Source organism: Canis lupus, chromosome 3, assembly GCF_011100685.1.
Source record: "Canis lupus familiaris isolate Mischka breed German Shepherd chromosome 3, alternate assembly UU_Cfam_GSD_1.0, whole genome shotgun sequence".
NCBI lineage: Eukaryota > Metazoa > Chordata > Mammalia > Carnivora > Canidae > Canis > Canis lupus.
In genome coordinates this window covers 72,571,622-72,586,582 of record NC_049224.1, presented here as the reverse complement: position 1 = coordinate 72,586,582, position 14,961 = coordinate 72,571,622, and positions in this window count along the sequence as shown.

The following is a 14,961-nucleotide window of genomic DNA, read 5'->3' as shown; positions in this document are numbered from 1 at the left end:
ATAATGACCCCCTTCAAAGGTCATTGTGAGGATTCTCTGAGATGCCCAGGGCAGGGAGTTAGGAGGGAAGTTCCCCTGATTAGGACTGCTAAGTAAATTAGAGAAGTAAACAGTAGTGCCTGAAACAAATGCCGGTTACTGATATTTTCACTGTTCTCATTTCAGGGAAGTGAAAACATGGCAATTATGGTTCCAAAGAATTACAGTGACCTGCCCAGGTTCAAGCTAATGAAGCCAGGACCTAAAATTGAGCCCTCTACCAAACAGCACCCTAAGTGCCACTACTGTCTATGTTTTTCTTACTTGTCTGGAACTTGCCAGAATCTGTGTTTGGTCTGGCCAGTTTGTGGGGCCCAGCTGTGTCAGCTGGAAAGGGGTCACCAGCCCTATGGCTGCTCTTCTGAGTTCCCACTTCCTTGAGGTGCGGGAAGCTCTTCCAGACCTAGATCTAAGGACCTGCAACTCAAAGGACAAGTGATGCGCAGCACAACGATGTCCTGGAGTGGAAGCAAAAATTTGGACCTCAGATAAACAATCATTTTCCTTTGCTAAATATGGCAACCATAGGCCAAGAGGAAGCTCAAGACTGCCAGCAAGGTGAGTGCTGTAGGCTTTGTAGGGGAACATTCCAGCTTCCCAGAGGCTTGGTCATTTAAAATTCAATGCTTCTCCGCCAAGGTAATTATTTCTGGGGTGGTTTCCCTTTAGGATTTGAAGTGTCACAAGCAATGATTCAATGAGAATAATGACAACACCTGGAAGGTTCTTACATGTGTCAAATGCAAATTGAAATTCTCCATAAGAAGGACCAACTAACCGAGAAATGTTAGGGTAGGAGACAAAGGCAGGACACACTCCCTTAAAAACACTAAAGCACTGAAAACCTAAGCGATTTTGTTCCTGAAATTCACTGACTGGGATGAGGGCCTAGAAGCTTCTTAGGTGTGACAGTAGCCAGACCGTGATCAAAAAGACAAAATAATTTTTGTTCCCACTATGTCTGTTCTCTTGGCTGCTAGTCAGAGACAGCTGCCTCCCTTGGTCTTAATGCAGTGATGAGCTGCTTACAGGTATAAATTACTGTGCTACAATTAAGATTCCAAAGAAAGATCCTGTATTCACTGGCCCAAAGGAGTAGATTGCATCATTAATTTATTAAAAAAAAAAAAAAAGAGTGGGCGGGGCAGAAACCAGGGCTTCCAGGTGACAAAAAAGCAGTAATGAAGTGCTATAATCTCAATCTCACCATCCCTCCTTCCTTTTTCTCTCTCTCTCATTGGCAATGGAAGAGAGACATTGTCAAACTCCAACAATGTCACACTCCAACAGCAGTTGGGTTGGAATTCTGGCTGATGTGCTTGGTGTTGTGTTCCCTTCCAATCCCTTTTTGGTGTGCCATCAAAAATTCCAACATTTGATTTGTGGTTGCTTAGGTCCAAGGAAGGGGGACAGAGGGGCAACAGCCAAAGGGTTTCCTTTTGAGATGATGAAAAGGTTCTAAATTAATTGTGATAAATGACTGTTTAATGTTAAATAACTGTTTTGTCTAAATGTTGTAGAACTAACGGTGGTGATGGTTGCATGTACCTGCGGATATACTAAAATCCAATGCTCTAAATTTAGAGTGGCAGATGTGTGAGGCAACTTCACAATTATCTTGGCGGGTGATGGGTTTTACCTGTGACACCAGAAGGGCTCCCCAGTGGAGGGACATTGGAGGGAGTTCTCTAGGTAGGAGACACATTGCATTGGAAGACATATGGCAGAAAGAGCATACAATGTTCACGGATTGGCAGGAATTTGGTGTGAGGTAAATGTGTATAGAAACTGAATCTCTAAAAATTTATATATATACTTTTTTTTTTTTTTTGGATGCCTAGGAGAGATTCACTATGGTAATCCCAGAGAGAATCACTTCTAAAAATATGTTTTACAACTCAGGAAAAATGTGTATTCATTAACCAAGGGGTGCTACGCTTGTTGTTAATAATGTCTCCTCACAAGGCGCTTGGGTGGCTCAGTCAGTTAAGTGCTTGCCTTCAGCTCAGGTCATAATCCCAGAGTCCTGGAATCAAGCCCCACCAGTCCCTGCTTCTTCCTCTACCACTCCCCCTGCTTGTGCAAGCACGCTTTTTCTCTCTCTCTCAAATAAAAAATAGTGTCTCCTCACTTTTACCATTTCCCACTCAGACTTCAAACACAGAATCTTAGACCTTTGCTTTAAAAGTCCAATGTTCTCCACTACTACCAAATACTTCATTTCTTCAAACTCCCCCCCCCTTTTCTTAGCTCTTCCTTGGACTGAGATTTCAGTAGTAGGGAGTCTGCAAAACTTAGCATCAACAGGAAATACAGGGGAGGCATCATTTCACAACCAACAGCTTATTTTCCTCTTACTTACACCAGCTCCATCACACTTTAAAGAAACTATACTATTAGATAATGTAAAGCTAGATTGTGTCCTTCAGGGTGCTTTCCTGACTTTTTGGTTTACTAACCTCTCTATTCAATTTAACTTCAATGAAAACAATTTGGGACATATTTGAATATAAAAACACGAGGTAGGGACCCCTGGGTGGCTCAGCAGTTTAGTGCCTGCCTTCACCCTAGGGCATGATCCTAGGAGTCCAGTCCGGCATTGGGGGTCGAGTCCCGCATTGGGCTCCCTGCATGGAGCCTGCTTTTCCCTCTGCCTGTGTCTCTGCCTCTCTCTCTCTCTCTGTGTCTCTCATGAATGAATGAATGAATGAATGAATGAATGAATAAATAAATAAATAAATAATAAATAAATAAAAATCTTTTTTTAAAAAATGAGGTAATATTTTTTATAACTTTGTGAATTAACATTTTCTTATCAAACTTGGCACAAAAAAGAATCATCTCAATCAAATCACTTTACACCCATGGGGCTGGCTATTATTTAAAAAAACAAATTAACAGGAAATAACAAATATTGGTGAGGATGTGGTGAAACGAGAATGTGTGCACTGTTGGTGGGAATATGAATGGTGCAACTGCTATGGAAAAACAGTATGGCAGTTCCTCACAAACTTAAACATAGAATTACTATATAACCCAGCAATTCCAGTACTAGATATACACCCTAAAAGGACTAAAAGCAGGGACCCAATGGATATTTGCACACAAATATTCAGAGCAGTGTTATTCACCATAGCCAGAAGGTTCCTCAAGCCACGTGCTCATCCCCCAGTAAGGAGATAAAACGTGGCATATACATGCTATGGAGTATTACTTAGTCCTAAAAAGGAATGCAATTCTGACACATGCTACAACATGAATGTACCTTGAGGACACTATGCAAAGTGAAATAAGCCAGTCATAAAAAGACAAATACCATACAACTCCATTTTTATGAGGTATCTACACTAGTCAAATTTAGAGACAAAGTAAAATGGCGACTGCCAGGCACTGGAGGAAAGAGAATGGGGAGTGATGGTTTAATGAGTTTCAGTTTGGGAAAATGAAAAAAAGTTCCAGAGATGGATAGTTAAAATGATAAATTTTACCACAATAACAAGTTTTTAAAAATCATCTTTCATTTCAGGTGTGGTCCAAATGCAGATCCCCAGGCTCAACTCAGAGTGACTAGGAAGCAGGACTCAGGCTGCACATACTCGAAGAATCCCTGTCCCTTATGTCAATATATGGACATGCAGGTGTGCATGTGAGTTGGGGGGAGGGGCAGAGAAAGAGGGAGAGAGAGAACATCAAGCAGACTCCTCACTGAGTGCAGAGCCTGACATGGGGCTGGATCCCAGGACCCTGAGATCATGACCTGAGCCAAAAGCAGGAGTCAGATGCTTAATTCACTGAGCCACCCAGGGGTCCTCTCATGTCAATATTGAAATGGCATTCTGAATTTTAGTTTGGTTTACTAACCTCTCTATTCAATTTAACTTCAATGAAAAATATTTGGGACACCCTTTCATTATAATAACATTAAATAATCTTTCTATCCAATGACCCATCTTCATAAATGGAAGCCTAAATAATACCTGAGTACAGGAAAGAGACCCATGGAAGGCCACTTCAGATGTGCCTGAAACCCTGATAAATGTATATCCCTACTGATCCAAGGGAATACTTTAGAAAATCATTTTTCCTCTCCTCCCCTCCTCTGCCCACTTCAAATATGAAAGTTTCCACTCTGGCCTCTTTTCTCAGCCAGAACTGTGGCTGAGCAAGGAACAGAAGAGACAGTATATTCTGCTATAGTCAGAGATATTTCTCCTGATTTGAGAGTGATAATGGAGAGATGAGGGCCATTGCGCAACGCTTCTTAGATTGGCTCTTTTGGAGATGTTTTGTAAAACATGTTCCGGTATCTTTCACATTTTTTGTACCGAGATAGCAAATCTGCATGGAGTGACATTGGACCGAGATAGGAAAAGTCAAGGCCTTGTGGGGCGGCAGTCTTCCAGAGCTGAAGACAGAGCTGAGACTCAAAAGTCATAATTGTACAAGTACACATATTACTGGAAGGGGTGTATCAACTGTCATTGCTACTAAACTCCTCTCCTTGGCATTCAAGGCCTTGCCTTGCCAGACCTTAATACTCCCCTCCATTCTCATCTCTCTATGACCCTTCATATATGGGCAAACTGAACTCTTTTCTGTCCTCTATTTTTCCACCTGATATCTCTGTCTCAGCACCTCATGCTGTCCCAGTGGCCTAGAATGTTTTTGCTCTAAATTCCATTGATTCAAATCCTTGTCTCTCCCTGCTACCTCCTTCGAGAAGCGCTTCAAATTGTCCCAAAAAGGAAATCACCTCTCCTGTCTTTCCCTTCCAGTACCTTTTCTGTACCTCTCTGATAGCCTTTATGACACTCTAGTTTTTTTACCCTGTAGTATTTTCCATTTTCTGTCATTCCCTTTTTATTTTGCCAACTCACTTAAAAGCACCCTGAGATTAAAGTATCATTATTCTTTGTATTCCACCTTTATTTCTTTTAAAATTTTATTTATTGATTCATGAGAGACACAGAGAGAGAGAGGCAGAGACACAGGCAGAGGGAGAACCAGGCTCCCTGCAGGGAGCCGGATGTGGGACTCGATCCTGGATTCTAGGATCACACCCTGAGCCAAAGGCAGACACTCAATCATTGAGCCACCCAGGTGTCCCTGTATTCCACCTTTATTGACAGTCACCACGGATGGCCATTTCCTTTTCCTTTGCTAAGAAAACTACAAGGTCTCTTAGCTAACAGACGGACTGCCTGACTTCAAAGCCCAGAAACTCACCACTACACTATCGAGCATTATTCAGCTATTACTGGAAGAGAAAATTATCAGTTGGGACAATTATCTGCATAATTCTGGCTTTGGAAAGGGGAAGATCATACTAAAGAAATAAGGAAAAGGTATCACTACTATCACTTCTCTTTCTGCAAAAGAAATTGAAATAGTCTCATCAACTCTTTGTATAGTTTGTTTAAAAGAACATTTGTTCAGTCACTCCTTGCTGACTTTCGCCTATCTATCTGCAGCCAGTTGTAGATGTGATCTCTTGGTATGTGGTAAGCCAACATTCTAAGAGACAGAAGACAAGGAAAGTGCAAGGGAACGCAATGTGCCAAATCGGAGACGCAAGCAAAGCATATTGCTAAGCTAAGAACTTTCAGGAGAGGGGAGGTGACTATCCTTGGAACTGTTCTTTCTGTCACAGGAGAAATGGAATTTGCTGGTTTTATAGACACAAGGGTGGGAAAAGTGAGAGCAAAGGGGAAACCTTAAAGCAGAGGAATAAGACATTCAGGGATGGGGGCTGAGAGGGGAAAGGTCAATCATTGCTGGTCTCCTGAGACCAGAGAAAAGGAAAAAATATCTAGGTTATTAAAAAAAAAAAAAAAAAAAAAAAGGCCTTTTGTCCATATGAGCCTGCTCCTGGCCAAAGCATGTATACCTACATACCAATCTTGCCCCAGCCAGATTATTTACTCTGTGTTTGTGTGTGTGAATATGGTAGACAAGGGGTCAGCAAACATTTTTGTTTGTTTGTTTTTATAAAAGGCCAAATAGCAAATATTTTAGGCATGGTAGGCCATATAGTTTCAGTTCCAGCTACTCAAATCTGCCACTTTGTACAAAGGCAACCATGGATGATACATCTTTACATTGAATGCCAATAAAATTCTATGTATGGACACCAAAATTTGAATTTCACATAATTTTCAAGTGTCACAAAAGACTGTTCTTTTGATTTTTTTTCTCTAACCATTAAGAACGTTAAAGCCTACGTATTATTTATGTGTATATGTCATATATAGTAAAGGTAAGAAGTCATGTCGGGAAATGGTAATCCTGCATTTAGAGTAGAGGTCACTACTGGGAAGAGAGGAAGAGGGTTGGGATGAAGTCCACAAGGAGCTTCAGGTATCTCTCTAATGTGGTCTTTTGTTTTGTTTTGGTTTTTTGTTTTTGTTTTTGTTTTTAATGTGGTCTTTCTTATGTTGGACTGTGGACACAGGAGTGTTTGGCATACCACTCCTTGTCATTTTCAGTAGGTCTGAAATACTTTAATAAAACAAAGACTCATCAAGCATGTGTGCTCAAGTTCATTTCTATTTTTGCAGTAAGGACCACATCAGTAAAAAATAAATAGCATTTGTGCAGGAAAAACCTATTATTTCAGCTTTTGAATCCTCATATAAGATTTTCATTAGGTTCTCAACAAATAAAAAAACAAGGTACCTGGCAACAATGAATTCACACCTCTTATCCAAAGCATCTTGGTTTTACTTCTGCAAAAAGCATTTTGTTTTCTCTAACAGCACCTTTTTGATTAATTTAGCATACCAGCTGCTAGCATAACTCTACAAAATGGCATACTCTTAAGGCAAAGAGTTATGCTAGGTCCCCAACAGTTGCTTTCTGAAAATTCTTTAGTGTATTATTGCATAGCAGAGTAGTGTGACAAGGATCAAAAGATTAGAAACAATTTCAATTAAGTCCTTCTGCCAATATAGGTAGAGGAATAACCCTTTAATTTTGCCTCAATTTCCAGTGAAAAATAAAGTATGCATTTCATTGACCAAAATTACAGAACTTTAAAATGCTGTTTTAAAGACTCAAAAGGTCACAAATTCTCTGCAGGAATGAAAAACAGAAAATGATATAATAGGATAAGAGTACAAATTAAGCTACTTATAAAAACCCTTTTGATTTAGGGTCTCTACATTCTTCTTCTACCCCATCTCCAGTATCCTTCTGCCCTCTACTCACATGTGTTTAAACTGCAAATGAATTAGGTCAGAAAGTCCTTTGTCCGACAGCCTGAAGGAAGATCTGTCCTTATTGAACTGTAATATTAATGGGCTTACCATCTTTAAGTTCAGCAAACAATTAGTACTGAAAAAGACCGTGCTCTATAACTAAAATAATTAGTTAGAAAAGAAGCCCTTTAAAGTTCAAATGCCCCAAAATAGAGAAAATAGTAACTTCAGAAGGGGGACTTTCGCATCTGAATAAGTAGTATCACCTCCAACCCAGGAAAATGGGGATTAAGTTGGACTAATCTTCAGTGTGGCAAATGATAAATGGCTGCAAAACTTTTGACACACTCTTCCCACTGAGAGGTGGGGTTTTCGTCCCTCCACTCGAACTTGGGTGAGCTCTGTGCCTGCTCTGACCTGAAAGCGACAACCTTTCCAGCTTCCAAGGTCACGCCTGAAGAGACTGGCAGATTGATGTCCTCTCTTGAACACTCACCCTGTGAGTTCTTAGCTGACATGTAAGAAGTCCAACTACTTAGTAGGAGAGACCTAATAGAAAAGTTTGAGACTGTCCCTGCCAAGGTACCAGGCATGAATGAAGCCATCTTGGATTCTAGGACCACACTAGATACAAGTTGAATACTACCAACAGATCCCTGTTGATGCATATATATCAAAATAATCTAAGCTAAGCCTTACTTAAATCATGCCAAATCATGAGAGAGGATAGGTACTCATTGGTGGTTATTGGACTTACTAAGATACAAGGTAGTTTGTTGTACACCAATCAATCATTGGAGCCATTGCAACATTCTGGAACTAATGTAACCGCACACTTTTAATTTCTGGACATATGGCTTTCACTGGAAAGGAGGGATCTTAAGTGGTATTACTCTTGAGAGTAAAACTAGGTCCCACTGATGAAAATTAAGAGAAAGAGGATTCCACATAAATATATGAAAGACTTTTCCAGTATGGTTTTCCATTCTCAGCGTGGTGTGTCTCATGGAAATGATGATCTAATGATCACTGAATGAATTCAAGGCCAAGATAGAAGCAGTGAAGTAACACAGCAACAAAACCCTTCAAGTTTAGAATCAAGAGGACCGTCTAGATCTCATTTGCTCTAATTACCTGTATGTTTTATGGCAAATCTATTTGCTTACTTGTCAAACAAGGATATTAACAGCAACCTCAGAGAACTGTAATCAGTGCCTGGCCCATGGGAAGCTCTGGGTGTGCATACTTATTAGATCACAATTATCACTAACGCTGCAGAAGTATTACTGCATTGGATGGAATGTTGAGCCAGAAAGCCCCTGTGGTCCTATCCAACCGAAAACATGCTAGATGATTTCACGGCCACTCATGGAAAGTTTGTGTTTGCTGAAAGCTCAATGAAAGCAGCCCAAAACACTTTCAATTATAACTCAATCAAGTCCATGGCATTTTCTTTCTGTTAACTTGAGGTCATTTAATTTGTATTTCAGACCCCTAATTATTGAAGCAGAAAAACAGCAAAAGAACAATGGATTTAACTCACATGTCAAAAAAGCTTTGTTTGTTTGTTGGCTTGACATAATTAATTACAAAGCTTCCATTGTGGATTTATCATATAGATCATTCACCACTCTTCCCTCCATTAATGTCAACCCCCTTCCACTCCTCTCTGTTCCTGGAGACTCAAAGTCCAAGTCCAACTGCCAATCCCATGTGGCCCAGAGTCACGGACAAGACTTAGATGAAATAGTTTCAGTTCAGTCACTTAACCAACTCTGTGAGGACAAATTAAGAAATCTCTCTGGGCCTCAATTTCTCCATCTGGAGAATGGGGATAATAATGAACCATCATAAAGAAGTTCTAAAGATTAAACGGAATAATGACCCTATGATTCAAATGTTGCAAAACAAAATGCAATTATGAGTAGTTATTATTTTCATAGCCAAAACACAGCAGTAATAAATCCCAAGACAACTGAGACAAATGAAAACTGAGAGAAACAGCTCAGGATCTTAGATTTGTCACTAGTTTCTCTGCTTATTTTTCATAACTGCTGTTTATTTCTTTTTGGAAGAAGCCTTTTTAACTTAAATTTTTTTGCTAATTACTTTTCTTTCCATTTCTTAAAAGACAGACTTTTCATTGAAGTACAACACATATGAAGGAAATGTATAGGTTAAGAGACTACTTCTTAACTGAATTTTCACAAACTGAACATATATGTATCCCCAACACACCAAAAGTCCCCCTCGGGTTCCCTCCTAGCCACCATCCACCCAAGGCTGATCTGCTATCCTAACTTCCAACACCATAGATTTGTCTGTTTTTGAGCTTTATGCAAAAGGGGATCTTACTTTTTTTTTTTTTTTTTTTTTGGATCTTACATTTTTCAAGGTCTGACTTCTTTTGCTATTGTGAGTTTTAAGCCTTTTTTTTTTTTTTTACATGCAATAATGCTGTTCATCCTCATTATATATGGTATCCCATTGAATGAAGAGACCATGTTTTTTTAACTCATTCTACTATTGATGGATATCTGGGTTGCATCCAGTTTGGAAATATTTTTAATGATGCAAAGGACATTGTTAAACTTATCTTTTGGTAAACATACATACAGATTTCTATTGGGAATATACCTGTGAGTAGAATCACTGGTCCATAACGTAGGTATATTTTCAGATTTAATGGATCCCCTTTTTGGCACCAGGCATTTTAATCAGTGCTTATTTTATATTTCTCTCCCTGCTTCCAGGACCTCACTCCTTCATTTGACTTCTGCACACAGCCAACCCTACTTAGCTTTGTTTAACAACAAAAAAAAACAAACAAAAAAGTATGGACCATGTTGGTTGTTTCAAAACCTTCTATGATTTAGGAATGCTGTAGTTTTAATACTATCACATTCAAGGTCTCTACTCTTTGGCCTTAACCAATCATTTATTCATTCAACAAATAATGTCCTAATCTCGAGGACATTCCTTGTATCAGATTGTATCACCTTACAATCTGATAGGGACACACTAAATAAGTAACAGCAATACATGACAAGACATCTCAAAGCCAAATTCTGGAGGAATCCAGAGAATCTGAAAATATTTAAAGAGGAAAAATTATGTGAGCTAGTCCTAAGAAAGAAGGAAGGGAGGAAGGGAGGAGGGAGGGAGGGAGGGAGGGAGGGAGGGAGGGAGGAGGGAGGGAGGGAGGGAGGGAGGGAGGGAGGAAGGAAGGAAGGAAACAGCGAAGATGAGGACAAAGGAACAACATATATATTTTTAAGATTAATTTATTTATTTGAGAGAGCGAGCATTTGTGTGGGGTGGGGGGTGGGCAGAGGAAGAGGGAGAGGGAAAGAATCTCAAGCAGGCTCCCCACTGAGTATGGAGGATGATGCAGGGATCAGAGACCCATCTCATGATCCTGAGAACATGACCTGAGCCAAAATTAAGAGTCATTTAACCAACTGAGCCACTCAAGTGCCCCAACATATTATGATGAAAAGGTATGATGACTCCAGGCAGGAGGCAAGCATGTTTGACATGACAGCCACATGGGGTATCACTACTAGATATAGAGCTAGAGTGCAGACTGAAATGGAGTCTTGAAGGTCCAGTACAGTGTTTGAACCTTATCCAGCAAACCCCGATATCTCAATAAATATGACACACGTGCCAGTGTACAAGTTGCTTTAGGTGCTAATGAGTACAGGCATTTCTTTTTTTTTCTTTTTAAAGATTTTATTCATTCATTCATGAAAGACACAGAGAGAGAGGCAGAGACACAGGCAGAAGGAGAAGCAGGCTTCATGAATGGAGCCTGATGCGGGACTCAATCCCAGGACTCCAGGATCAAGCCCTGGGCCGAAGGGAGGAGCCAAACTGCTCAGCCACCCAGGGATCCCCCAGGCATTTCATTTTAATGGCTTGGTCTACTTAAATACCTATTAGAAAAGTACTGGGTTTTCTTTTACGGTAGTGAAGTAAAGTTCCACTTTAAATAAATGTATTTAGGAGTGCCTGAGTGGCTCAGTCCATTAAGCATCTGCCTTTGGCTCAGGTAATAATCCAGGAGTCCTAGGATAAAGCCCCATGTCAGGCTCCCTGCTCCCTGCTTGGTGGGGAACCTGCTTCTCCCTTTCCCTCTTCCTGCCTCCCCCCCTCCCCGCCCCCCACCACCTCCACCTGTACTCTCTGGGTCTCTCTCTCAAATAAATAAAATCTTTTTTAAAAAATAATAAATGTATTTAAGCAAAACAAAATGGAGCTGAGTTTTAAAAAATATTAAATGATGATATAAGTGAAATATGGGTATGGGAAAAATGGGAAAGGTAGTAGGAAATGGTTGGTATTAGGAAACTAATATAGAAAGAAGGAGGAGGAGAGGTGCTTGGGTGGTTCAACTGGTTAAGCATCTGACTTGGTTTTGACTCAGGTCATGATCTAGGATCCTAAGACTGAGCGCCACATGAGAGCTCTTCACTCAGCACAGTCCACTTGGCTCTCTCTGTCCTCCTCTGCCATCCCCACCCCGACCTTCCACCTCAGGTTAATTAATTAATTAATTAAATTTTTAAAAAGAAAGAAAGATGAGAGAACAGGGAGCAGTTTTGACATTGGAGAATGACACATAGATGACTCACAAGAATGAGTGCTGAGTGGAGGACACCCCACCTCTGGCCTCATCTAACATTCTCTCCTGCACCCCCTTTGCCCTTTAACCCCACCTAGACAATTCTACAGACTCCGCTTGCCTTGCCCCATGACCTCACCTTCGTAGCAGAGCTGGATGGTGGTTGAGCAATGCATTCTGGAGCCAGCCTGCCTAGATCTGGACCTCCACTTCCTGGCTAGCAATCTGGGTTAATCCTGATACATTCTTTGTTCCTCATATGCCATCTCACTAGGTTGTAACAAAAATTTAGGGGCAGCCCCAGTGGCTCAGCGGTTTAGCACCGCCTTTGGCTCAGGGCATGATCCTGGAGACCCAGGATCGAGTCCCACATCAGGCTCCCTGCATGGAGCCTGCTTCTCCCTCTGCCTGTGTCTCTCATGAATAAATAAACAAAATATTTTTTTTTAAAGAATTCAAAAAGTTACTATTTATAAAGGGCCTACGATGTGCCTGGCATTCAACAGGTACTATGCTATGTACATGTGTTCATTAAAATGAAGAGTCTTATCCACCCTAAAATCCACCATCCCTTCTATGCCCTGCAAAAACCCTTCTATTTATTCAAACTCCAGCTGAAACCAAATGCCCATCAACTGATGAACAAATGTGGTACATCCATAGAACGAATTATTTTCGCCCATAAACAGGAATGCAGAGCAGATACGTGCTAACAACACGGATGAACCTTGAAAACATATATGCTAAGTGAAACAAGCCAGATATAAAGGCCACATATTGTATGATTCTGTTTATAAGAAATGTCCAGAATAGGTAAATCCACAGAGATAGAAAGTGGGTTAGCGGTTACCAGCGGGTAGGGGAGAGGGAAATGGAGAGTGGCTGCTTAACAGACATGGGGTTTCTTTTTCGGGTAATGAAAATGTTCTGGAATTAGATAGTGGTAATGGTTGCACAACTTTGTGAATAGACCAAAAACCACTGAATTTTACACTTCAAAATGGAGCGATTCATGGTATGTGAATTATCTCCAAGAAACAAACAAAATCCAGCTGAAAGCCCATCTCTCCTCTGCCCCTTCCTCTGGGCGCTCTGTGCAGATCCCACGCCTCGTGATCCGGCAGGTCAGCTCTCCCCGCTGGAGCAGCTTGAAGGAAGAGGGTCCTGTTGATCGACAGCGCCCCAGAAGTTAGCAGCATGACCAGTCCCTCGGAGCTGCTCCAGTAAATGCTTGTTATCATCAGCAGAACGTTACCACTTGAGGGAAGAGCAGGTGTAGGGAGTAATTTATTTCCTCCCATGTGCAGGCTCTGAAGTTCCAACCCAGTAGCAAAAGATCTCATGCCCCTACACAGAGGCCCAACCCTGTTCTGTATTAAGATTGTGTACAAAACAGCCTAAAAAGCCCTTTCTTTCGCCACTGAGATTGAAACAAGCTTAGACTTGGATTTCTTTCTCTCTCCTGTCAACTAGGCTTGTTTGTGCTGAGCAAACATGCAAATCCTGAATTTGGAGATTGTTGGAGCAGTAACAATGTCTGCTCTGACAATCACTGACCTGCCAAAGCCATTGCTAGCAAAACAGGTACAATCCAAGACCCTGGCTTGGAAGCCACACTCTGGGCATGCACATGTTAGGAAGTAAGTACGCGTAGCAGAAATCCCACAAGCACCGCTGAATGAAGGCGAGTGTCTTATATGTACATTCCTTAGAGTCAGCCTGCTTAATCCCGCTGTCATCTCTGATTTGGAAAAGCAAGATGACACAAAACATGTGAGCTGTCTGCGACGTTTGATACACTTCCATCCTTTTCTTTTTATACATCCACTTGGGGAGGCAGGTGTGAAAGAGAAAGCAACGAAAAACCTCAATTTACAACGCCTGGATTAAACTGTGGGTTCCATGTGAACTCAGCAATTTCTTCGAGGAGCCTCAGTGCCCACCTCCGTAAAAGGGAGACTTTGAACATCACAGGGATGGTGTGAGGATCACGTAAAGGGAGGGACCGTCATTTACAGAATTGTAGGGTGGTGTAGACAACTTTGTGAAAAAAGACAAACACATTATAAAAGAGCTTAAAGAAAAAGTACACAAAATCTAAGAAGAATTCAGATTATTTTTCGTTTTTTAGTTTAGTTTTGTTTTTTAAATGTCTATAGCATAAAGTACATGCTTTGCCTATGAGACAAAGTCCTTGTGATGAAGTTTCTTCCCACTCCTTCATCTCACCTCTCTGGACTGCCCCTCAAAGGGCAGCTACCTACAAGACTCATTCAAGAATCACCTCTAGGGGCGCACCTGGGTGGCTCAGTTAGTTAAGCGCCAGGATCCGGGGATCCTGGGATCAAGCCCCACATCGGGTTCCCTGCTCAGCAGGGAGTCTGCCTCTCTCTCTCTCTCTCTCTCTCTCTCTCTCTCTCAATCCATCTGCTTCTCTCCCAGCTCATGCTCTCTCTCTCTCTCTCTCAAAAAAAAAAAAAAAAAAAAAAAAAGAATCACCTCTAATTCTGGAGCCACATTGCCAGGTTTCTAACTCTAGCTCTGTCAGTGGCTCTGTCAGTATTTACTAAGCTACCTAACTTGAGACAAGTTACTTAGCCTCTGTGCACTTCAGTGTTCTGGTCTGTGAAATGGGGATAATAATTGTATGTATCTGACAATGGGGTTTTTTTGCAGATTAAATGAGTTAATCTCTGTAAAGTGCTTTGGAATAGGACCAGGCACTTAAGACATGCTATGTAAATGTGAAATACATTAAAGGTCTTATTTTTATGAGGACCTCCCTAAACATCTCCCTCTTCCCCTGCTATGCCTCTTCAGATTAAACTGATGCTATGGATTCCAGTAGTATCTAGAATATTTCATTTGTAATGTGTCTGTCTATACCAGACCATAAGCTCTTTGAAAACAGATCTTTTCTTATTTCTAGAAGATAAATGTAGGCACAAAATAGTTTTTAGCAAATCAATGGATGAATAAATACCCCTAGAAATATTCTATAGATACTCTAGAATATTCTAGGAAAAAAAAAAAAAAAAACAAAGTACTATTTTTGTTGGTTTCTATGTCTTACCTTATCTGTGGGCTCCTTAAGAACCC